The sequence below is a fragment of the Columba livia genome, chromosome 2 (genome assembly GCF_036013475.1).
Source record: "Columba livia isolate bColLiv1 breed racing homer chromosome 2, bColLiv1.pat.W.v2, whole genome shotgun sequence".
NCBI classification, from domain to species: Eukaryota; Metazoa; Chordata; class Aves; order Columbiformes; family Columbidae; genus Columba; species Columba livia.
In genome coordinates, this window is record NC_088603.1 from 8,454,963 (window position 1) to 8,479,118 (window position 24,156).

General features: G+C 40.2%; 1 long non-coding RNA gene across 1 annotated transcript in view; it reads left to right on the top strand.

Moving 5' to 3' along the window:
* Positions 1–23,935, top strand: part of LOC110356524 (uncharacterized) — a 91,111-nt gene extending 67,176 nt beyond the window's left edge. Inside the window, exon 5 of the long non-coding RNA XR_002409772.2 lies at positions 6–23,935. This is a non-coding gene — a long non-coding RNA (uncharacterized LOC110356524). The remainder of the gene's footprint in view (positions 1–5) is intronic.
* The last annotated feature ends 221 nt before the right edge of the window (positions 23,936–24,156 follow it).

Sequence of the window (24,156 nt, forward strand, 5' to 3'; positions counted from 1 at the left end):
TTTAGCTCTAGTAGACACAAAGAAGACAACTGTTTGGAAAAGTGCTGGTGTGCCAGCATATTCAGTGGCCAAGTGGGATCAGCACCAGTCAAAACCCCTGTGACTTTCCAGCCTGAGGCTTCATATATGAACACACCAAGCAAAGAAAGGCAAGTATTTCTTCATCTTCCAGGAGAAAGGCATTATGAAAACAAAATGCAGTTACTAGCTCACAAATCTATGGTTAAAACAGAAACTAAAAAATGCACCTTTGTGGCATGTTATTGTTTTGGTTGTTTTTTTTAATAGAAAGAAATACTTTCCTCTGGGTTAGCAAACAATGACTCATGTCAGTTCTACAGCAATGACACACAGTAAATTACACATCTAGCTCTCGACATCTTTTTGTCACCTGAAGAGCCAGGTTACAGATTATTTGGCTGGGATGCTCTTAGCATGATTTCTTATAAATATCTAAGCTCATATTTTTTTAGCTTCCACAAGGCATTTAAATTACTTGTTAAAGTTTTAAGGCAAATAGAGAAGCAAAAGGGCACTTTCAGAAATGCTTTTTGCATCCTCGGGAATGGTGAGACCTCTACAAACGTTAGGCAGGTTTCAAAACTACACACAACGTTTTAGATATGACCTGTTATCATTAGACTTGGGCAGTGTAACTTGTGTGCTTTCATTCTGAAAACATTTTCTATCCAAGTACAACTTCTACTAGCATTTCCAGCTGAAGACAGTCATTTGTTTCCAGACAACTAAACTCTGATATCAGTTTTCTTTTTAATTAAGTAATCTGGCTATACAAAGCAAGGAGTATAGCCCACATGCCATACTGAATACCCCAGCAAATCATTAGCAACCAGTGACCCTCTGCTCCAGCCATACCTTGAGGTATGACCGGAACTCAAAACAGCAAACTGTGACCCACAGTTAAATTCCAGCCACCACAGGAACAATATTTTCGTATGGATTTGAGGTTGAAAGAGTGAAGCATTTAGGCAGTGAAAGATAAAGTTGCAACATGGTACAGTCTTAAAAACTGCAAAGCCACAGCAGGAGTAGGAAGACTTGCAGAGGACCTTGAGCTTCACAGACAACCACCTATACTTCTGTTCAGGAGAGGACAGCAGCTCACAAAGCTACAGAACAGCCATCTGTGTTGTGTGTGGCAAGGTCACGATCACAGGCAGAGATTTAATGGAGCAGAAAGTGGAGATGGGCAAGTAGAAATATAAGATGGACCAGCTCCATCCTCAAACTCTGCTGTCCTGGGCATCACCTAAGACACACAGTGAAGACTGTAGGTTTGGCTGACCTCGTTCTCCAGCCCCCTCTTTGCTTGTGATGGAGTCTGGTTTTGTGCACATCTATTTACACTGTAATGATAATACTTGTTTTGAAATGTTTATTTTCATCTAGGTGGGCTGTAAAAGCCTTCTGGTTTTCCTCTGCTCTTCAAATTTAGATCTGTTTTTGAATGAAAATGTGGCTTCAAAATGATACGGGTTTTCACTTTGAAAGCTGTTATAATGAAATCCTCTGTCATGTTATAAATGAAATAATTCATTTGTAAAACTTGGAAACAAAACTTCAATATTTCTAAAATTTATTTATTTATTTATTTATTTATTTATTTATTTATTTATTTCCCAGCAGAAATAAACAAACAAAAAAGCTCTGGAAATTAGATATGAATCTGCAGGGAGTTTGACTCACATAAAGCTGCATTTCACTCCCACTGAAACTCCTTCCTTCAGTCAATTTGGTGTTTAAAAGGAAAATAGTCCCCTCCCTGTCTAAAGAAGCAAGCAGAAGGGAATGACAAAAATGTCATTAGCAGGTTGGACCAGGGACTTAGGACATGACAATACTTCACTCTTTTTCCATTTCTCATAGGAATTTGGCAATGGCATTTTAGCCGGTGATTTGGGGGCACCTTGAAATAAAATCTTTGCAATAAAATATCCTTGAAATAAAATATCCTTGAAATAAAAGCAGTCTGATTTTCAGAAATACTCAATGCCTTCACTTTTACTGACTGGAGGGAAACTTCACTAAACTGAACTAAGGCACATTTTAGTGTAGGTGCTTGGCCAAGTACCACGTAGGTTATTTTATACATTGGATGTCAGCTATAAGGCATAATTTCTGTTACTAATACTGAGTATCTTAGCTATAAACAGTCATACAAGCGTATTTGGGAAAACTGGACGGTGTCTCAGAATAGAATATGGCATTTTCACACATGTTAAAAAAATAGTACTTTACTGCATGTGTGCAGCTCCTTTTGGACTCAGGTGTACCTGAGCAAGTTCATGTGGAAATTTGACACCAAAGAGATCACGTTAGAATGTTCTTTCTATAGCCAGATCTAAAAGTTATCTCTTATTTTTCTAAGTTTGTATTAGCTAATTGCTTTTCAAATCAAAATGAATAGAGACAAAGCTCCTTTGAGACTCTGGGGTGTGCTGGGAGCATGTTGTGTTACATCTGCTCACTTCACTTTGAATTGCATCAGATTTTGGAGAGTAACAGACTGTTAATGGGCGCTGTCACACATAATTTGACACAATCATATTTCTACATCCTGAATTTGCAGCCCTGATCTTGCCCCCTCTGGCGCCATGAGAAGAGTTTCAGTCCTCTGTAAGGGGCTTCTTTTAAATCTGTGTCTATGCATTTTGAAGAGCTTTCTGAGGCTGCACTATTGCATAGCTGCCATTAGACAAGATTATATCTTTCAACATCATAGGTCTGTCCTAAAACTGTCAAAGTCAACAGTCTATGAATTCATTCATTTTACAACTGCAGATTCCCGTGTGCTAGTGAAAGAGCCAATTTGCATCACTGAATTCAAAGAGAATATCACTAATAAACAGCATAACAACATATATTACCACAGTGTGCAGGACCAACTAAAAGAATTCATGAGATGCAAGAGACTTTAGGAGAAACCTCAGTGAGGAAATGGGCTAGAACAGTGAGTGTGGAATAAAACTGAGAGGAAGAAACAGGAAAAGTTTGGCACATAGGGCTAGAGTGAGGGCACAAGTGACATGAGGTAAAGTTCAGTCTATTCCACAGGAAAAACAGAAAGCAGATAGTTCACAGCTCTTGTAGCTACTGCAACTGTTTCTGCAAGCAGAAGTCACTTTGGCAAAGTTGCCTCCAAGATCTTAGGTGAGGAGTGATGGAAGGAAGAGGAAGATGGCAGGAAAGGATCACAGGACTCTTTAGTCCCCCAGGTAAGGAAAGGTCTCCTTTGCCCTTAAGATTGTTAATCATGTGATTTTACCACTCCCTTTTCCAATTACCTAAGAGATCTGTGCTCTCTGAAGATGTGCATGGGTTAAACAGAATCCAGGCTGAAAACTGGACCCCTAAATTATATTTTGAAAGTGAATGAACTACTTTAAGGAGGTGAAAGCTGTCACTGGATCAGTCCATTCTGGAGAACATTGACCTAGACATGTAGATATTCAGAGTGAGCTATTTGGTTTCAGCAGAGAGATGTTAATTCCAACTCGGAGCCCTGGTAGAAATTTGAAAAGCATTAAACTTGTATCCGATACTTACACAGTGAACCAAATTCTTACCTTCAGCAACGTAAATTTCAGACTGCAGTTAGCCAGTGAGGTTGCTCTGAACTACAGCTAATGGAAACGAGAGGCAAATCTGATCTAGAATCCCATGTGGGAACTGGTAATATAGATTGATTGAGACATTATTTTAGAAATATTTCATAGTCAATACCATGACTTCAAAGCTCAATGTCATCTCAAGTCTCCTGGCATGGATACCTGACATTTATTAATAGAGGTGCTGAAGGACTGGCAGCCAGTTGATGTCATCAGACAAATTACTTCTCCATTACCTATTGATTACTGTTCTGCCTGGCAAAGAGTACGTGCTTACTTTTCATACCAATGGGACATAGAAAAATTCAATAGCTGACCACTTTAGGTAATTATCCAGTTCCTGAAATGCTTCATCTATAGCCAGATAGAAACTGTCTTTTCCAGCACCCAGTTATCTGTCTTCTCAGCAGAAGAGTCACAGAGAAAATATTACTCTTGGGTTGCTCATATTTCCCTGGATCTTTTCCATTAGATAATAGGTTTAATTCATGCTCCTGTCCTTATTTTCCATAGGTGCAGCACACTTAATCAAAGGATGACTTTATTATGTCAGATCCACGAGATGAGATAATCATTAGTAGAGATTATGAAGAAGTTTGGATCTATCATGTTTCCATGAAAAAAATAAAAATTGTATCAATATAAATGCCTGTAAGAATGTGACAGTTTTCACAAAATATGACAGGAAAAAATTGAAGCAATTTTTTCCTCATTTTGCTTTGATAAGACAAAAATATCTTGTTGTGACTATATTGTCCATATTTGTTTTGCCTAGAGTGCTCTATCACATGCCAATATACATTTTTACAGTGTTGCAAAGGCATCACATAAGTTGAGATATTATTACCATACCTCTGCAAAACATTTTGGCATCGCTGAAATTATATGCCTCTGTAGTCTCAAAATCAAACAGTATATTACTATGTATGAAAAGTCTTCTTGTTTCATTTTATTTTCCCACTTTTCATGAAACCACCTAATATGACTGCAGATCTTATGATGTGTTCTGGTGACAGAATAGTATAATCTGTTTCCTAGTCGTAGTTGACAGTACAGTTAGAAGAACCAGATTGGTTCTTGTTCTCAATGAGCTGGTCCTTCATATAGGAAAAAATAGCACAACTCTCCTTGTCATGAAATTAGCCTGATGTTGTTGTTTGTATGTAGAGGTGTGGAGGTGACTGTTTATAGACCTTCTAGTTAGATGTGAGATAGGATAGACACAGCACTGAGATAGGAGTGCTAAATAGCAGCTCATCAAGATGGGAACGTGATGGGTAGGTTTTCAGGGTGTAGCCCATTGAAGAAAGGATGGAGAATGGCCAAGTGTCCTTAGAACAGTGATGAAGAAAACGTTGTTTCTCTACTAGCATTGACAAAAAAGGGATTTGTCTTATCATGAGTCTCACAAGACTCACAAGTCACTCACAAGTCAAGGCTAAAGAAGCAAGAAAAATCACTGGCCATCTGTGACTAAACTCAGACCTTCCAGTTCCTCTGTGAAGTCCAAAGAGGGTGAACTGGGATGGACAGTGGCACTGAGGTGGAAAGAAAAACCTAAAATTCATGGGAAACATGAGGACAGCCAGCCTCTCAGGGACAGATTTCAGCAATGGCCCAGGAGATCATTATTAATATTTTAGTGCTTCCAAATATCTCCTTAAGAGGAAGGATGTGAAGAAGCATTTGTGCTGGAACTAAGGAACAGCTATACAAGAAAAAAACAGAAACTATCCCCTACCTCAGCAGCGCTACAAGCACCCATGGGTGTGCTCTGCAGGTCTGTGCAAAGGCAGGCAAGACGCAGATTTAAAACCTCTAAAAGTTACATGGAAAGGACTTTGACAAAACTTTTCCTGATTTACATCTTTCACAACTCCAAAATTTCAGCCAACTTCCACAGGGAGTAAATCAGAAAAGTATTTGTCTCACTGATTATTTAATTAGTCTGCAGCTGCCTAGCAGCTCTCTAGATTGGCACACAGCGACTAGGGAACTTCAGGAGCCGTGTCTTGCAGAGCATGAAGTAATTAAAAAAAAGTCATTCTGAAATCTACAATCTCAAGGGCAAGGTGGTGACCCACTGGTAAAATGGCCATTGAGTTGTACTTCATCAGTAAAAAAAAAAAAAAAAAAAAAGTAAAAATGCAGGGCCCACAGGCTGTGTTTTCAAGACTTCTTGTAAATACAGCTGGGGGAAGGTTGAAACCTTGCACTAGTCTGTATGACATCTCATATAAAAAAAAAATACATAGAACTATTTTAGAACTATTTAAAAAGCAACTACCGAAATGTGTTTTTAACATTTACTTCACAGAGAAGACCTCAGTATCTCTGGTTGTCCTACAGCATTCCTGTTTCTCAGACAACAGTGAGTCTATGGCCAGCTCATGCTTTCCTGCTTCCCAAACCAGAGAGAAGAAACACTCCACCAGCATGCAGTGAACATCTTGGTTATTTTGCAGTCTCTGCTTTGAAAACTTTGGATAGTTTCTTGACATCACATGGTTGTCTGAACACTGTGATTATTTATTAGCTTTATGAATACAAAAATAAGATCACATAAAAATTTGAATGAACTCTGAATAGGAGTCAACACTGAGGAGATATAATTTATCTGTAGACAATGGTGCTTTGTACGTGGGAAGTAGGTGCATGGGCAGTTGCAGGGCTGTGGACGGTGTGTATTTGACAGGATGATGTTTTCTCTATTCTTGAGTAGGATCGGGCTGTTCTTGCTCTTCTGCCTCCAGCCCTTTTGACCAGGGTGACTTTTCCTCAACAGGCCTGAATTCTTGGCCCTTTCCCATTTTCACAGTGAGCCTTGTTGCTCCTGTTGCAGTCATGTTCATGTATCAGTAATAAGAAATAATGCATGTGTTTATCTATATCCATACTTGAGAGTTGCTCATGCTTCCCAGTACTGAGTGAGCTAGCACTCAGGCCATCTTTCAGAAGATAAATAAATGAAGAGACATTAGCTTTTTATTACTTCTACGATATATGTAAGTGCTTTTGGGAAGTGGCTACTTCAGTTTTAACAGCTGAAAGTTAAGCAGCCTTAAAAGAGAGTACAGTTTTGTGTTCACTGAAGTAGAAAGGATAACTTTTCTGGTATGATGGAGGTTTTTGAATGTTATTACATGCCCTGTGAGCAAGTGGGATTTTAAAATTACAGTTCCAGAACTGAAACCTATTGAGTGATACATCAAGGACTTGAGACTGAAACATAAGCCATGAGTAGGTCTGTTATCAAGGATAAGGCATGTGTAGCTTATAATCAGCATCCAAAAAATGTGAACATGTCCCTTGAAAAAGAGTTTGCTGCATATTTTAGTAGAAGTGGTGGAGATTTGTTAGTGTTTCCAAAGAATTTCCGTCTATGAAAAAATGAGATCATATTAAAACTAAGTGAATCAGGGACACATCTTTACCTCACGTGGCCACCACCCTTCTCTTGTCTCCCGGCACAGGCATGCAGGCCGAAAGAGGAGACAGAAGTCCTGCTTCTGTAGACTGTGACAGAGCTTCTATCGGCCTCAGCATGACCAATTTCACCCAGTTATTTCACTGTTTAGGAATAAGAGGCTGAAGTAGCTACCTGTTTGCCTTGCATGGGGAGCTCTGTGTCAAAAAGTCTGTGGCATGAGGTATTTGGAAGAAATTTGTTGTTATGTGCCTGTGCAAATTACAGGAAATAGCAACCGGAATATGAACCCTAACAGTGGGACTCACTTCACTTAATCTAACCATTTAAAGTAAATCATGGAAAGTTCCTTCTTTGTTCAATGGATAGAGAAAGATACCTCCAAATTATAACTCATCATGTCCATTTCAGTATGGAAAAAGGCCACCATGTTGGGGTGGCAGTGGATGGGTAGCAGCATGTTGCATCTTGGGGAAGAAGTGGATGTTGTTTATCTTGACTTTAGCAAAAGTTTTGACACTGTATCCCATAACATCCTCATAAAATATCTGATAAGTATGAACTAGGTAAGTGGACAGTGAGGTAGATTGAAAGCTGACTGAACTGCCAGGCTCAAAGGGTTGTGATGAGTGTCATGAAGTCTGGTTGGAGTCCAGTCACCAGTTGTCTGCCCTGAGGGTTGCTGTTATTTTATAACATCTTTGTTAATGACCTGGACAGAGCACACTAACAGTGGGTTTGCAGATGATAAAAACCTAGGAGGAATCATTGATACAGCAGATGGTTGTGCTGCCTTTCAGGTGTAATTCAACAGACTGGGAAAATGCACAAAGAAGAACTTCACAAAGTTAATCAAAGGCTATGCTTCAAGGGATCCCATCAGAGAAATTTCATTCTTCCTCAGGTGACAAATTCTGGACCCAGGGAGAATAACACTACACACCAATGAAGGTTGGGAGCTGACCCACTGGAAAGCAGTTTTCGAAAAGGACCCCAGAGCATTCTGGCGGACAAGAGGTTTACTGCAAGCAGCAATGTGCCCTTGCAACAAAGAAGTCCAACAGTCACCTGGGCTGCACAAGAAGGAATGTTGCCAGCTGGTTGAGGAAGATGGTCCTTCCCCTCTGCTCAGCACTAGTGAGACACATCTGAAGTTCTATTTCCAGGTCTGGGCTCTCTGGGACAAAAGAGGAATGGCTATACTGAAGTGAGTCCAGTGCAGGACCACAAAGGTCCAAAGAGACCAGAGCAGCTGACATGAGGAAAGGCAAAGAGGCCTGAGACTGCTCAGCCTGGAGAAAAGGAGACCCAGGGGGATTTTATAATTTTTTATAAATTCCTGAAGGGTGGGAATAAAGAAGACGGAGCCTGGCTCTTCTCAGTGCTCTGTGACAGGACAAAAGGCAATGGGCATGAACTGAAATACAGAAAATTCTATTTAAAAGTATGAAAACACTTTTATCCATGAGGGTGGTCAAACAGTGGAGCAGGTTGCCCAGAGTGGTGGTGGAGTCTCCATCCTTGGTGTTATTGAAAGCGTGAGAGGACTCAGGTCTGAGCAACCCACTCTGCCTGGCCCTGCATTGGACTACATGATCTCCAGGGGTGCCATTCAACCCCAGCCAGCCTGTGACTGTGTGGGTACCATCAGGTTGCTATTGTGAGGGAAGAAGATACAGAGATGTATATATGCACCCTTGCTCAACAGTGCAATTACTCTGTGAAATGGAGGAATGTGCCAAAACTTCCCAAACAAGCCCTGATGAGCTTAGACAGAACCAGAAACACATCGGCCGTGTCACTGTGGTGTCATGCCCAAATGTTGCCCTACACGCTACCTTCTTGCTCTGCAGTCAGGAGATGCACTGGTGCAAGATGAGCCGAAGTATCCTCTGTTCCTTGTTGCAAAAGGACTCACATTGTTTTGACTGACTTCATCTTTATTGTTCAGAGCCCAAAGCAGAAATAATGCAAAGGTTTCCAAATGGTTGATAAGCAGACAAAGCAACTGAGTCCATGACTTCCCAGTGCTGTTGGCTTCGTCAGCATGATGATATCCACAGACTGATGTTCCCCAGTTTTTAGTATACCTCTTTGGGTAGGGTAAATTGCACAGACACTCCTGCTCTTGTTTGATAGCTCTTTCTGCAGATTGCTTTCTTGGATTAACATCTTGCTTTTGTTCAGCTGTCAAAAATAATTCATGCAACAGTGCAAAATATATTTCAGGAAATAATAGCATAATAATGAATATAAACCATGTAGCATTGCACTGCAGGTGAAATAAATGGGGAAAGAGATGAAAGGATTAATAGCTACAAGTACTGAAAATTGATTATTTTTTAAAAGATAAACACAGAGTGATAAATATCAGCCTAAAAAGCAGAAGTTTGTGCAGCCTTGAAACAAGGTGTAGACAAGCTGAATGCAGCCTCCACTCAAAGCAGCAGAAAAATAATTAGAAAATGTCTGGCAAGAGAAACTAAGTCGTCTTTAAAGAGTGCCAACAAATAATACATAATGCATTTGATTACATGCTTTGCTCTTTGCATACCCAAAGCTTTCGATGGTGTCAGAGGGAGATCTGGCAAAGTCAAAGGGGTGAAGTAAAACCCTGAACAGGAATCTAATACAAATTCTACATCACTTACATCCTTCTATGTAAGATTATAGGATTTTATAACATTGCTCATCACTGTAGCATCTGAAGGCTGATCTCAGCAGTACCGATCTACATAATGTTACTTCTGAGCTTATTTGTCTGGAACAGCCCTCCAAGTTTGGTTGAATCTTTTGGGGTTTGTTTGTTTGTTTATTTTAACATCCTATTGCATTAAATATATGTAGTGTTCACTTTGTAAAAGAGAAAAGCTGAAGATTTGTCAAACTGTGAAATAGAATTTCACAAATTGAAGACCTCATTTAAGAATATTTATGCAAGTCCTTAAATCCCTCACAGTTTAAAGCACCATTTAAACATGTGCATAATGCGAAGTATGTTTTTTCTGGCCATTGACAACAAGGTCTAGTAAGTGTATTTGCCTAGGAATTTTTCCTAGTGGTACAAAAGTATATTTTATTGTACAAGAATCCTAGTTAAAATAATATATATTTTTTCTGAATAACAACTTAATACAAGGCAGAAGGAGGAGTAAAGGTGCGAACCCTTCCCAGTGAGGTGTTCTTTAGCTACATACGAGGCAGAGATTTCCTGCGGTGTAGTCATGCTCCAGAACAACATTCTCTTTGTCCATGTCAGCAAAGGACTGAGGAGAGGGGAGAGAGCTCAGACCATGCTATGTTGCTTTCTAGCAACAAATAGGGACCCTGTCCTTTGCAGTCACACTGACCTTTAGTGGGGGTGGTTAGGATAAGGTTGAGAAGGGCAGATCTCATCAGGCAGTGAAAAGAAATTATTTTTTTTCTTAATAATTTTAGTAATCCAAAAAACTCCAAAATTCTCATTTAGTAATCCAAAATTCTTCAGAGGAGATGGTCCATTATGTTTTCAGAGGAATTTTTAATCATCACATTTGAGAGGAACAGAGGTAGTTTTGTTCCAAGAGCTCCACTAGGAAAAGCAAACCAGAAACGTGATTTGTTTGCTGTCCGTGAACATTATGCTTATGCCATATCAACCTCTTGCACTGGGATTCCTCCTGGTCATTTCAGGGGCCAGGAAAGATTTTTTTCCCCATTTTTAAACCATAGTTTGGCTGCTTGGAGGGAACAACAATGAAAAATGGTTATGTGATAGGGAAGATGTGTGGGGTGCTCTTAGTGACATCAGTCTTTATATCCCCTATTACTGTGTTTTGTCTGTACTGAGGGTCCAGAGGGCATTTTCCTCCTAGGTTTGTTTGTGGGAGAGAGGGAAAGTGGACTGATTTCCTCTGTAGCATGGTCTGCAGTTGCTGTCCTAGGGTACCTGGGAAAAAGTACATATGAAAGGAGGAAAGGCACTTAGCAAGTCCTCAGCTAGAGGAGATATCTAAAGCAGTGACACTCCACTGCGTATTACTGACGAATCTCACATCACTTGTGTGGGTTTTTGTTTCCCACTTTACGTCTTTGGTCAATGTGGGGTGTTGGGAAGAAGGTCTGCAGTGTGAAGACAAATGTTCTCTGAGACAGCTAAAGAAAAAATCTGAATGTGTCATTTAGAGAATGCATCAACATAAGGTTTGAGCATTGCCTTTTTTTCCCCCACCTTTAGCCTTTGTCCAAATTTGACCTAAATTCACAGATATGGGTGGGGAAGCTCAGAAGGCTGAGCCCCTTTTTGAAAGGGAAGTGTTGTCTCCTCCTGACTTACAGACTTGTTCAGGAACAAGAAGCTCTGGCTCTTTTTAGAAGCAGAGCAATTAATTTTCCACTAAGCTATGCCTTTTTCATTTAGAAAAATTACATGTGTTTGTCTATGTCTAAGACAAAATGCAGGCTAGATATTAAAAAGCATTTTTTTGTGTTGGTGATGAATGGGATTTGCAAAGCACCATGATGACTACTTTTCTTTCATTTCAATGAGTGCCAGGTGATTTAGAAAATGCTGATAAGTACCTCTCTTACCTTTCTATAAATATCTTGAAGTATCTGACCTGCATGACCCAGATAGAAGTAGACAACGTAGTTGCAATTGGAATGCTTTGCAGATGGTAAATGATCCACACTGATTATCTGGCTCCTCTTCCCACCAGAGCATCTCCTCCCACTGCTGACCTGAGAAGGACAGGCCTGTCTGGAGTTAACCAAAGTTATACACGTGAGTAAGGGAGTGGAACTGCTCAAAGAGGGAGGACAGCCTCATCTAACAGCCAGGAAGGTCCTCCTAAAGTTGTAGAGGTAACTTTGGGAAATGTTCCTGCAGAGGACAGATATTGATATCATCTGAGTCACTTAAACCGTGACTGGAAATAAGAAGACCTAATCTAAGCTTTTCTGGAAGAGAAAACATTGTGGGAGTAGCTCTGTTTCCCAGCCTACCCTGTTCTTGACTCAGACATACCTTGAAAATTTGGGCTGTATATTTATTTGCATGTGGATTTGCCAAGGTGTCAGTTTCTAATGCATCATTTGAAGATGTTCAGATGCTCCAGAATCTCTCACTACAATGTGCTCACACCCGGCTGCAGGAGGTTAGGAAAGACTTCCATGTCTTATTCTCCTCTAATTTTTGAGACTTTATTAGAAAAAAACGAAAAAAAACAAACAAAAAAAAAGGGATTTCTTGGACTTTAGAGAGTTGGAGAATTTGGGAACTCTGATTAAAAATCCTTCTTGCATTTTTTAAGCTTGGGGGGTTCTTTGTTATTAGATGTTCTGGGAAAAGTGATAGGAAATATCCTATGCTCTGCCAAAACATAGGAAATACCCTGTGGAGGGCTGAAAGTGAAGTTCCATTTAGAGAACATTTTTGAGAGGCATACATCCCTAGTGAAGAGGCCTCATTTTATTGCACTAAAAAAAACCCAAACCTGTCTCTCTCAAACTCTCCTTTTTTCTTTTTATCAAACTATATAGCACGTAGCAACTACCACCAACTGGTGTGTCAGGAGATTGGTGCCAGGCACTATTAACATTTACATGTCCTTGAATGTGGCAGGGTGGTGAGCTTTTTCTTGTTTGATGATCTAGCTTGTGAAACTGGTGAGAGCAGACAGGAAGAGAATGAATGCTTCACTTTTAAATTCCCATCTCCTGTTGTTGTCAGAATCCATAACATAGCAAGCTAAACACCACAGTACAAAAGTTGAGAGATTTTGCTTCTACAAGCTCTTTTTGTTCTTCTGCACTGCCAGTTCTTGAGTTGGTGTTTGGTAGTTGTGCCCTTCAGCTCAGCTTTTTACAAATCCTCTTTAGTTGTGGTTAAAACTTTTCAAAGGATGCCACTAAATTTTCACTGAACATGCACCAAACACTGAACATCAATATAAAATTGTTCCTTTTTCCAAAAAAAAGAGGAGAAAAATAAGAAAAAAAAAAAATAAAAAGATTGCTCCTAGCTCCTGACAAATCTTTCAGAGATGTCCTGAATTTCTGCCAATGGACATTGTGGTTATTAAAGCAGAAGTCACGAGTACTAATTGTGACTTGTACAGCATTAGCATGGGAACCGTGAAGCAAAATACAAGTAAGCTACAGAATTATTAGGCTCAGTGGAAAAGTGAACCATAGATATGGCTCAGGATGTTGAATCAGTAAACTTCCGGCCATATATTTCTGAAAGGAGACAACCGACAGAGGTCTCCAGCTGGAACTGATGCCTCCAGAGCACAGGAGACTATGAGGTCCTACCTAAGACAGACCTGAGGATGGCTCCTTCCCAGAAATGTCTCAAGGCTCCCCAGCTGTGCAAGACAAATGCTATCTAGCAACAACACAAGAACATGATGTGGAAGGAAAGGTCAGACTGTGAGACACTGACATATGGGGAATAGAAAGCCAGGACTGGGTGTGTAGAGACACCTAAGGAGCTCTTCGCATCTTTGCCATGGTTGGGGTTGGACAACTGATTCTGGAAAGGGATTTGATTCTGATGGTGATGTCACTAGGGGAAATAATCTCCCAATGAGTGCAGTAGGTGCTCCACTTCCTGGGCCCTTCTAAACAGCCTGGATTAAGCACTGGAGCTGTTAGCCCTTGATCTCAGAGGCTTATCTACACAATAAACATGCCAGAGCACAGGCTCTGGCCCTGAAGGCACCTGGTGCGGTGCTGCTTGTGTCCATACAAACATTTATCTCAAGAAAGTAGCTTCTTCTGTACTGCCTTTGGGACCAGTCACTGACTTATATGATCCCCCAGAAGATTAATACTACTGCTGTACCGCCCTGTGGATGTAGGCTGGGAGATGTCACAAGTGAAAACTGTTCCAGAATTCCACCAGATGTGGCAAACATGGGCTTGTGCCCAAGTCCTGCATAGTCTCAATGTAGTCTGAGGGATCATGGTCCTGTAGGCTTAGGAATTGATGGGATGAAACAGAAGTGCAGTCTTGTTCCAACAACTTCATAGCACTTGCAGAAACATTCTAAAAATCTTTATGAGATGGATGAGATTATAAGCATACAGCAAAATAGGACTGATAGAACAGGTAAAAATATGTGCTCCATAAGCCAGTCATAACCCTAATTGTTAGACACCTGGCCCTCCCCACCATCTAGGGATCATCTCTTTATTTGTTTGCACTAACAAACTTCAGGAAACTTTCTGCCAACCCTGGAATGGGTGCTGGGATACAGTGGCTAGATAAGAAACTGGGGAACACTGCTGCTTTGAGCCCAGGGTAATTCAGGCTGGTTTGCATCATTCTCCTGGAGCAGAAGGAAATGTGTCCAAAAGTCTGCAGAGACCTTTGAACAGCACTGAGTTTGGGGCGAGAAAGGACATGGAGGATGGGTCTTCTTCCTTCTCTCTGAGCTTTGTCAGATCTGCACTGACCAAGGCGGAGCTGGTTTACAGATAAACTGTACCAATTTATCCATTGGTAAGGAAGACCTGCCAGCAAATTAATTTTTACTTGGGATTCTCTATACAGCTCTCCAAAGGGTAGATTTTCATAGGCTTGAAAGGTGGGTACAAATGCCATCAGAGGAGCATCTTACTATTCTTCACACAAAGAAAAACCAGCCCTTCTGCATGTGCCTACTTGGATGAGTCTCCATTTGCTTATGGTAGAGTTCTCAGTGCAGCAGGGCTTTTATTTCAATGCTGTAATAAAATATCTGACAAAAAGCTCTTATTTAATTATCAGTGCTCTGTCTCCATCAGAAACTCCCAGTATACCTGTTTTCAAAATACAAGGTTTTTAACAGGTAAACTAGGTCAGTTAGGTCTTGACAGTAAATACTGCATCTATATCATTTCTATTTCTACTGAAGTGAAAATTATTATTTTAATGTATTATTAGTTGGTATTTTTCACCGGAATATGTCACATTAAACTATCACATTTAGCATCCGAGTGTCCCAAAAACAAAGATGTGAAGAAGCACAATGTGACCTGCAGAAATCAAAACAAATTAACAGAGCCAGGTGCTTGTTGGTTGCTTCATGGGCAATGTCATAGTGAAGAGCCACATCCTTTCCTTGGTGTCACCAGTGTAACTTGCAACAGGAGCATTGGAATGAGCATTTTCGTTATGTTCTGGTTATAAGGCAGGACAGTGAATATGATATCTGGGAAGAACTGTGTGTTTGAGTACAGGAACCCAGTGTATGGAGCAAAGTGTGGTAAAGATATAATGTGTTTAATTAGTTGGCTTAAACAAAGGCTGTTGTTGAAAGGAATTCCCCTCCTCATCTCTGCTGCCCTCATCTGCAGGGTTCTTCTCCCTCTCTTCATGGTTCACATAATTTTACTGGATGAGTTAAAATTTCAGCCAGCTCAGTGGAGATGGCTTGTGAGGCTTAATTTGGCATTTCCAGCCCAGCAGAACTAGTGAATGTCTCAGCTTCCAGGTCCAGATATGTTCCTTCATCACATCATGATGCAGGACCAGGAGAATATGCAGATACTCACTGACCTATTCTGCCTTATCCTGATTCCCATGGGCAAGAAACATGGGTCTGTACACCAGAAGAGAGCTTAATCTGCTGAGGTAGATTCCCGTCTGGACATCAGGGCCACAGAACTCTTGGGTGGTCAAAGCATTTAACCCTCAGGTAAACACAGAAAATGAATGCATGAATTTGTAAAATGCCATACATAAACTCTACTGTAGGGCTGGAGATAAATCTTTTAAGTACCAGTCAATAGTCTCAGTCACAGGGTCTTGAGATGTCTTCAGCATTTACCACTGAACTGAGCTCTGTCTGAACTGGGAACGATTAATATGACTGTGATGACTTCTACATCACTAAGCCAGACAGCTTGGCTTGAGATCAAACTAGCCAAAGGAATATCACTGTCAATAATCTATGGTTTCCAGAAGCCAATGTCTTTTAACTATTCTACCACAAGATTGCTAGTGGGGTGTGTTTTCTATTATCTAATTTCATGAAGCCCATCCTTATTTAACATTATTTCAAAGTTTAATATAGTTTGTCTTTTCATAGGTCACAGGACCCACAAATCAATATATATTGAGATAGCCAACCGCAATGAGATAGTTAATTCTCATCCACCAGGCTTTGAGCATTACCTGCATTGACTAAAGATGGCATAACTGGCTTCTTACACTGAAAAACAAGGAAAAAACACCCACTAATAATGCCAAGAACAGAACCCAAATTATTTAATTTGGAATTTTCACTGAATTAAATTATCAGTTCTTCCACATTCAGCAATGACTTTTCAAACAAACTAAAGGGCATGCATTTGAAGTTTCTAGCTGCACTGTATGTTTATACCTCATGTCCAATTTCAAGAACATTAAAGGCAAGAATGCTACAATCTGACTGATATGGACACTCGTGTTCTTTCTCTGTTGTATAAATTGCATTTTATTGTATTTCAGTAAGAAGTTTGTATATAAACCTTGGTGCCACAGGTGAAAATAAATTTGCTGCAGGGTGTTTGGCAACTATACAACAGCATAAGCCCATCTACACAGTTTATTTTTACACATAGACTTTACCAGCTGGTAGCAAGTCGTTATCCTACGTGTAACAGTGTGAAAGGTTTTAGCTTTATAAAGCACCAGCTGTCATTTCCAGTTTCTTCACAAAGCTCCAAATACTCAGCAGTTCCCTTCAAATGCTAGTGTTTAGGTCTGTGTGATCACACACAGCTCTTCTCTTCCTCTGATTAAAAGCAAAGACTTTAATGGCTTTATGATTAATGAGAAAAGCTTGGAAATGTCATTATTCACAACTTAAAACTCAGAAGGTAAACAGTAATAATCCAAATGCATTTGGCTTAAAGTTAGCAGAGTAAAATGTAAATAAAGACAAGCAGAAAAAAACACAAACAAAAAACAAATTTCAGAATGGCAGTTATAAATGACCTGGAAAGGCAATTTATGGTTCACTAAGAGGATGGGGGGGTGTATTATCCTCAGCCCCACCATGGCAGGATTCCAGACCCAGTCAATGATTGCGTAGTATTGCTATGGTACGCACAGATAATATAATTTTTTCTAAGTGCACTGTTCAGAGTCTTAGCATTCTTTAGTAACGTTGAATAAAAGATAATGCCTGAAGCAGCTTTCAGCTTCTGCAGGATTAAATGGACTACTGCCCAAAGCCCTATTGAATTATCACTTTGAGGATACCTACTGGAAAGAAGTCATGCCCAGCCTCGGTGTGACATCCTGCAACGCCACAGGCAAAGCGATGCTAAGATATGACTTGTGTAGCAATGACATTACCCAAATCATGGCACGGTCATTCTTGACCTGTCATAGGTCCAGGAGCTACTTTCTCTGCTTGTGGAACCAGCTCCAACAACCACCACTGATGAGGGCATCTGACAGAAGATACGTGTGGACTTTTGTTCATGCAGAGAGGGGAGCACAACCATTTTAAAACTCTTTTCCTTCATCGGTTCTTTACAATGCTTTCGATCCAAATTTTCCAGGTTCAGTTTTGAATCAAGCTGCATTTATAGAACATTTTTCTGTTAAAGTAGTTCTGCTCATTCAGAAAACAGAGATGGGGAATTAACTCAGCCAGCTTCTGTTGAGACATCTCAATATTTTTAAGCATTTGGCTTTGTGATATGAGTTTTTTACCACATTTTTGTATGACAGTTTACAACTAGGTAAAGGCCATTTACAAATGCAAATTCCTTGCATTTGCTGCTTCTCTGGATTTGGGAAATATGTAGTGGTTTGTTTTTTTTTCCATCCACTTTTTGTTTATGAACATAAAAGCAGTGAAAATAATGATGCTCCCATGACATGAAGTTTTTGTTCATAATATCACCAGGAAACAACATTTATAATACAATCAAGCCAACTCTATTGCTAAGATTTTTTCTTTTTTTTCAAAACATTTTTCAAGCCAGGGAAAAACATAAACCTGCTGCTAATTTTTTCCAGCATTCCCCTATGTCTCTGTCCTTCTGTCTTTCTCCTTGATTATTTTAACTCCTATTGAGCTTTGTGTATCTCTTGTACAGGACTACAGAACACTTTTCTGGATATTTTTGTCTCCTCCTTGTGTAAAACTCTATTAGAAGTTATATCTATTCAATTGTCTTCCTACAGAAAGGTAGAAGAGAAGACAGTAAATAAAACCTTGGGGTAAAAGTATTTGGACTCTCTAAATAAATGTCTTTAAGAGGGTAAGTTGCAGACAACCTGTTGGTATGAGGTAGGTGGGTTATAATGATGGCATTAAGTCCCTGTGGCTATGTACTTGTGTAAATCTCTTAATCACAACCTATTTTTTCCCACCTGAAACATGAACTAGGATCAAGTGCAGGTGGTACTATTGAGGATTAAGTTTTGCTTCATTTTAGTGCAGTTTTTTAAGCTGCAGCTAAATAAAATTTAAAGGGGTGAGCAAACTAAAAGGTTTAATGTTTCATGCATTTCATTAATTTATTAGCCCATTTCTCAAGATTTTTGTACAATTTTGTAATTAAATCCTCAAAGTTTAAGAGTGAGGTTATAGAAGATCTGTCTTACATTTCTTTTACTTCCAACAGAAAGCTGTTCTCTTAAATACATCTGTCTCTGGTTTTGATTCCAGATAAGACTCTGAACTTTGGTTAGAATTGATGAAGAACATTGCAGTGCTTTGTCACCCTGCATCTTCAAAATTTGAACACAAATGGAGTATTTGCTAATGTCTCTCTTTTATTACACCCTGTTCTCTGCAATGTCAAACATGTAGTCTTCCAGAGACGCTAAAAAGGGAGAGCCCACTCATTGTCCTTGTTCATAAAGAGCAGCCGATGTGGCTAATCTGACCCTTCATAGAACCTCTGGTCCCACTACCACTTCAATAACCAAATAATCGAAAATTTAAATGGATGACATTTGAAAAGGTAGCACCAGAGATCAATTTTTTTTCCCATTTTATTTTATACTTCCCACAACTGTCTGCAATGTTGTTCATGCCTTTTCTCTCCCTGCTATGTGGGTCACAGACTTGCTTGCTCCTAAAAAGTCATTGCTTTTATCTGTGACCAGAACCAGTCACACTGCTGCAGATCTACCTGTCCCATACCTTGCTGTGGATCATGACTGCTATTTTTTCCCACTCATGAGATGTGCCAATAGATAGATAGAATAGATATGAGGAAGAAATTCTTCACTACAAGGGTGGTGAGGCACTGGAACGGGCTGCCCAGAGGAGCTGTAGATGCCCCATCCCTGGAAGTGTTCAAGGTCAGGCTTTGAGCAACCTGGGCTAGTGGAAGATCATGGTGAGGGGGTTGGAACTAGATGGTTTTAAGATCCCTTCTAACCCAAACCATTCTATGAAAAACTTCATTTTCCTAAATAGTTGCACTGTTGTTATAGGTATAAAAGAACTGGAGAGTAAACTGTGGAAGCTTCACATGAATGGAAAGAGCAGGCTCATTTTCCAACCTCAGCAATTGCTCAGGTTTCCCTAAGGGCAGCTCTCCCACACCTGTCTCTCTCTCTGCACAAGGCAGGGTTGGTTCCACAGCATGTGCTACCTGCTATGCGCTCCGTGCTGCTTCCATGGCTGCACCTGCCTGCAAACCACTGTGCACATCCCCTCCCTGATGCTCACTCTGTCCAAATTCTGTTCTTGTAGCAGGTTGGTCCTCATTGGAAGAGTGTTTAGATCTGCCCGTAGCAGCATATGAATTTACCTTCTTGTCCCAGGGCTGCAGTGACTGCTGTCTGCTCAACTTCTCCTTGTCGACAATAGCTCAGGTTTGGTCACCTGTTTTGCTTCCACTGGGAACAGTATCCTTTTTTCCTGATCTTCTACTAGAATTGGAAGGAGTGTGGGATATGCACTTCTTGTGAGGTGGACAGCAGAAAAGCGTGGCATGGGTACTTTCCAGTGTGTGTGCATATTACAGTAAGGACCAGGGCTGCTAGAAATGCCTACAATTCTGATTATTAAATTATTAAATTGTTGGTCTCCACTTTTTAAAAGACTTTAATGTGCTTGGAGCAGGAAGGTGCTTAATTTGTACTACAGCTAGAGCAAAGCATAGACTGTGAGTTGATTAGGTGCATTGCAGTTGCTGACATGTATTCCTCCAGGCAAACACCCAGGATTTATTTAGTGTAACACATCAACACCAGCCAGCTGGTGGCTGTGCACAAGAGGGTGGGAACAGGGGGGATTTCCTTGTGCATCTGTCAGGATCATTCACAGAAGCTGATTCCCATCCTCAGCCTGGCTTCCTCCAAGCAAGGGAGAACATTGGCTAAAGACTGGTGCATTGACCTCCAGCTGGGCTAGATCAGAACCTAGAGGACACAGAACTTTGCTGAGAAAAGAAATGGAAGGGCATTGCAGCTTTTCAGAGGTCATTCTTACCTCCAGGGCTGATCAAAGGGTCTAAGAAGTTGTTCAGGCATGTCACTGGCAAACAGGCATCCAGTCAATCATGTCATATTTAGGTCATTTGCCTAAACGGGGAGAAGGAGCCAAGAGAAAAATGAGCAGTCGGCAGAATGCATCCCTCAGTGTCTCCACTCAGCCATTCCTGCCCTTGGTGCATCCGCTGTCTGTCTTGCCTGCTGGAGGACAGGGCTGCAAGTTACTCTCACTTTGCATGATCTATTAAATCCTGTAGATGAGCTCTTCATCATTGGTAATTATTACTAGCCAACATCTACCCAAAAGCACGTATTTGGCACCAATATGTAAAGTAAGGGAAGAACAACAGCCTTGAGTGATCCTTTTGGTGCCCAACTATTTCCACAGCAATGTGGGTTTAAGAATAATTTCAGCAGAAGTTCCACATTTGGGAACTCCTCAGTCATCTTTTTACTCCAGCCATCTTTTCAGTACAGCCTGTCAATGGCCTCTGGAGCTGTGCAGAACCATTTCTGTGGATGTCCAACCTATTTTTCTAGTGTTTTTCACTTCTTTCTTTTTCAGTTTGTACACAGGCAGAAAATATATCTGAATCTGCGGGATATATTTGGAAAATTAAAAAGAAAAACATTGTGTTTATTTTGAGAAAACAAAGAAAAAGGCACACATTTTGTAACAGAGCCAAGGTGGCTGTTTAAAATATTGATACTGATACAGAAGGCCTGTTGACAGAATGATAGTTCAGCTTTGCATGTATTTGTCTTTCCCTTTGTTCTCCAATGAGACAAGCCTGTTTATTTATGCCAGGGGCAGATTGCATTGTGCAGATAAAGGCACTAAGAATGAATAATGAACACATTGGACAGGCGAGGAGCGTGCAGTAGCCCTTCTTGGCTGGAGACTGATGATTTTAATTCAGCGTGGAGGATCACCCGCTGCTGGAGCTGGGAGGGAAGAGCTGCCCTTTGAGCCCTGCCCTGCTCAGAAACTTGGGGTGGATTTAATCTCACATAACTTTGGACATCTATAGCATCATCCTGTGTGTCCTTTACAATCAGTAAGAGTAATGGACACCTTTATGAGGCCTGTTTTCAGAGGAGGTGACCCCACCAGACACTGGATCTCCTCTGACTTTGAAGGGGCCCTTGAGGGACCAGTGTGGATTGAGATATTTGAGTGCTAGTAGATACATTTAACCAACTGAATGCATCACTGGTGGGTAGAAGGCACTTTATTTTTTTTTTATTCTATCTACCAGAAGCTCTCTTTGCTGTAAATGTATATATTCAAACTTTTTATCTGCAACCATTCCCTGGAGGGAAGGATGCATATGTAGCAAATTTAAGCCTACTGAAAAAACAAAGCTTGCTTTTCCTGTTTACTTTTCTCAGACTCCATAGAAATAGTCCTCTCATTTGCCAGGCTCCACGGATGAAAGGGTATAAACCACCCAGTTTTAGAAAGTGTATTGTCAGTGAAGCTACAAAAATGACCTCAGTGACACGGATAGTGGCTTGTGGTTTATGAACCATTGAGGTACCTCCAGAGAACATAATAACTAATTATGGAGGATGAAGAAATAATAAGCAAAATTCTGCTTCCCCCTACACTGATATGAGTGTGGAAAATGGTTATCTGACAGTGCTCAGGTTTTATTGAAGCAGTTGCTGCTGGACTAATTCTCCTCTCCAGTAAGCCAGGTTTTGACCTTCATGACAGGAGAGATAAGGCAGCCTGAATGTCTACTACTTTTCTCCATCACCAAGATGGGTGCCTGTGGCACCAGAAGCATTGCAGGGGTCCCAGTCCATGTGAATGATTTTTTTGCCCTTAAACCCAGCTTGACTTTATATTTGTGAACTATTTTGTCTCCAGGTGCAGCCTCTAACAGTGAAGAAGATACATCACAGGTGCTTTTCACAAAGCCTTTCCCTATGTGTTGTACCTATAGTGACTTCCTTGATGGAGAAGTACACATTTTTTCCAGGAAACTCTGAAATCCCTCCATTGTCTGCTGAAAATCAGGAATAACTGTTCATCTGTTTTACAAAGAGACAGAAACATTCTGCTGCTGTCCTATTAAAATAATGACTGATATGATTTTGAAAAATCAAGCAGGGGGAGTGAAAGTGCATGAGAGTGTGTGTGCATTGCATAAAAGCTTGAGTGAGGATTAACATTATATTAGTAATTCAACGACTCTGAATCACGGCAGTTTTCGTTTAATGTTTCACCAAATGACTATAACCTTAAAAGTCAAATACATGACAGATGCACTTAATTATCTCACTGTAAGAAAAATAATGCTCAGAACTGTTAAACAGAAGAAATGAAACATGACTAAGCTGGCATTTGTTACAGTGTCTAGTTTTAGACTTTTCCAAGCCATCTGATGGTAAGGGCGAATCTGTAAGTGATGAGTAGTTACTAATGCCATTTCGTCTTCAGGGAGACAGCAGTCATGGTCAAAGTAACGCCTTCTGTGCCATTTTCCACATGGGGCATGGAGCTGGGCTAGGTCCTCACCAAGATGCTTCTGCCAGGAGAAAGGAATATCTGGGATGAAGAGAGCGGCAGAAACTGGGAGCTTCAGCACCTCACCACTGTCACCACTGGAACTGGGGGAAACATCCTTTCCAGAGCAAGGCCCATTGCAAGGTCACCAAGAAATCAATAACTTTGAGAGGTTTAAACTAAACAAAGAACAGTATTTTATTTTTCTGGTTTTTTTTTTTGTTGTTGTTTCGTTTTGTTTTTTCTTTTTTTAATTTGTATTTATCATGGCAAAATGTAATACTCAGTTCCTTAAATGCATAGTTCAGCATATAGGTTGCAGCAGCAAACACAACATACAGTTTTGTGAGCAAACACAACTGGCTGTCTAATGAAGAGAATGTTACCAGCCTCGTGACATAACTTGTTCTCATCTTTATCTTTGAGATTAATTTTAATTCTGAAAAAAACCTTGACATTAATGGTAAATCTAGCCATAGGCTTCAAAAAAATGTACCTCTCCAGTGCCCTTGGCTACTCCATCAGAACACAAGGCTTCTGACTGGAGTACTTTTTAATCTAGTGTTTCTTTCTTCTTCTCTTTCTTTACTCAAATTTTTATTCATTACGAATTCAAGAACTGTTGAGATGAAAAATGATCACGTTTAAATTTCTTTTATGTTAAACATGTCAGTGAAGCAGCAAAGTGCTTTTTGTATTTCTCCATTACCCAAGGCATTTCTTAAAGCCTTTTCTCATGAGCTACTTTTACCCAAATGCCTGGGAAAAAGAAAAAAAGGTCTCCTGAATGAACTGATTTATGAACACAGCTATTGGGTTTTAGCACGTTTCATTTTTTGTCTTTCTCTTCTGGATGAAAGATATTTAGTCTATGAATATTATTGCTTTTAAAAACCCTCTCTCATATATCTCATGTAATCACAGAGATTAGAGATAGAGAAGAGTTATTGGGTCATTTAATTCATCCCCTTACTATTACAGGACTGTCGTCCAGAGTATACACAGTGTTTTTTTGTCCAACTCAAAATGATCCAGTAGATGTGGGGTTTGAAAATGCCTAGAATACAATTCCAGTGTCATGTCAGTCCCATGTTGACTAGGATCAGTTGAGATAGCCCTCAGTCTATCCAGCACAGTCACAGAACAGCTGGTTTTGTGTACAATTGTA